Here is a 2,500-nt window from a genome sequence, read left to right on the forward strand (position 1 = left end):
AAAAGTGTTTCTAACCTGATGAATCCAAAGAATGGTGTATCGCTAAGAGATCAATCTACGCATCACAAATCAATGTGACAGACAGCCTCTCTCTGGTTTTAATCTGTGGATAGTCTGCTTTCCAACGTAGGCCTCAATGGGTTTCCAAATGTCCCCTCACAGATTCTACGGAAAGCGTGTTTCCAACCTCCCGGTTCAAAAGAATTATCCGTTCGAGGTGAATCCACACGTCAAAAAGCAGTTTCACCAGCAGCAGTTTTTTTCCCTCTGGGGATGTTCACTTTCACCAGGAGCCACAAAGGGCTCCCAAATGTCCCTTCGAAGATTCTGCAAAGAACTGCTTCCAATCGGCCGCGTGCAGCGGCTCACGCCTGTCATCCCAGCATTTTGGGAGGCAGAGGCGGGTGGATCACCTGAGGTCAGGAGTTCGAGACCAGCCTGGCCAAAACGGTGAAACCCCATCTCTACCAAGAACACAAAAAATTGGCCGGGCTTGGTAGCGGGTGCCTGTAATCCCAACTACTTGGGAGGCTGAGGCAGGAGAATCCCTTCAACTGGAAGGCAGAGGTTGCAGTGAGCCGAGATGGTGTCACTGCACTCCAGCCTGGGGGACAGAGTGAGAGTCTGTCTTAAAAAAATAAAAATATTAAGAAAAAAATACTACAACAACAACAACAACAACAACAACAACAACAAAATGCTTCCAATCTGCTGAATCAACAGAAAGGTTTAACTCAGTAAGAGGAATCTACACATCGCTAAAAAGCAGTTTTACAGATAGCTTCTTGTTAGTTTTTATCTACAGTTTCCTGGTTTTCACCCTAGGCCTCGAATAGCTCCCAAATGTCCTTTTGCAGATTCTACAAAAGGGCCGCTTCCAACCTGGTCTATCAAAAGAAAGGTTTCGCTCTGTGAGATGAATCCACACACGACAAAGCAGTTTCAGAGACAGCTTCTTTCTAGTTTTTATTTGGGGATATTCGGTTTTTCACACTAGGCCTCAGTGGGCTCCCAAAGGTATACTCGCGGATTCTACAGAAAGAGTGCTTCAAACCTCCTCAATCAAAAATTAGTTGTAATTCGGTGCCATGAATCCACACATCACAAAGCAGTATCATAGAGAGCTTCTTTTTATTTCTCTGGTGGGGATACTCGGTTTTTCACAACAGGCCCCAATGGGCTCCCAAATGTCCATTCTGCTTCCAAACTGCTGAATCCAAAGGCAGTTTTAACTCGGTATGATGAATCCACACGTCACAAAGCTGTTTCATGAAGACCTTCTCTCTCGTTTTTATCTGAAAACATAAGATTTTTTCACCATACGACACAAGGGTCTCCGAAATGTACACAGACAGATTCTACAAAAAAACCCTTCCAACCTGCTGGGTAAAAAGAAAGGTTTAACTCTGCGAGACGAATACACACACGACAAAGCAGTTTCACAGAGAATGGTGTTTTTTTTGTTTGTTTGTTTGTTTGCTTGCTTGCTTGCTTGCTTGCTTGCTTTTTGGTTTGTTTTCTTTTTTTTTTTTTTTTTTTTTTTTTTTTGGAGACGCACTTTCGCTCTTGTTGCTCAGACTGGAGCGCAATGGCGCCATCTCGCCTCACTGCGACCTCCGCCTCCCAGGTTCAAGCAATTCTCCTGCCTCCGTTTCCCTTCCCGAGTAGCTGGGATTACAGGCATGTGCCACCACGCCCGGCTAATTTTGTATTTTCAGTAGAGACGGGGTTTCTCCATGTGGGTCAGTCTGGTCTCGAACTGCCGACCTCAGGTGATCTGCCAGCCTCGGCCTCCCAAAGTGCTGGGATGACAGGCGTGAGCCACCGCGCCCGTACAATTGTATTGTATCGTATTGTATTGTATTTAGATTGATTGATTGATTGATTGATTGATGCTGCCTGATCAAAGGTCACTCAGGCCCAGTCGTCAAAGTGGCGATTTCCTAGGCAACAAGGAAGGGGGGAGCTTGGAGGTGGGGGCGGGGGCGGTGGAGAAGACACAGTTGCCCCAGGCTGTGCGCAGGCGGCCTGAGCTTCCTTCCTCTGTTGAGGCCTCCATTTTCAGAGTAACAGTGGCCGCTAGGTGATGCCCGACGTCTGCCAATGAGACTGTCAGCCCGGAATGAATTGGGATCGCCTGGAGGGTGAGGCGGGAGGGGGAAGGATGGAGGCCCCCACAGCACAGTGGGTCACCGCGCCCTTCCAGGCGATCCCCACAACTAATCGACCAGGGCCCCTGGGGGCACACAGCCTAAGACCCCAGCCATCGGATCATCTGGAACTTCTGTCCGAAGACGAGAGACGAGAGACCGACTGGAAATTCTCTCGGTCAAGGTCCAAACCTAAAAGAATCACTGACACAGACACCAGGACTAACTAAGACAATTTGTAAAAGTTTCCGTGTTTTGGGTGAATCCGCGTATTTCTGGATCACAAAATTACTGATTTTGAACATTGCGGTTTTTCTACTCCTTACGTGTACGGTCCTGTGATAGACAGA

The sequence above is a fragment of the Macaca thibetana genome, unplaced genomic scaffold (assembly GCF_024542745.1).
Source record: "Macaca thibetana thibetana isolate TM-01 unplaced genomic scaffold, ASM2454274v1 unplaced_scaffolds185, whole genome shotgun sequence".
Taxonomy (NCBI): Eukaryota; Metazoa; Chordata; class Mammalia; order Primates; family Cercopithecidae; genus Macaca; species Macaca thibetana.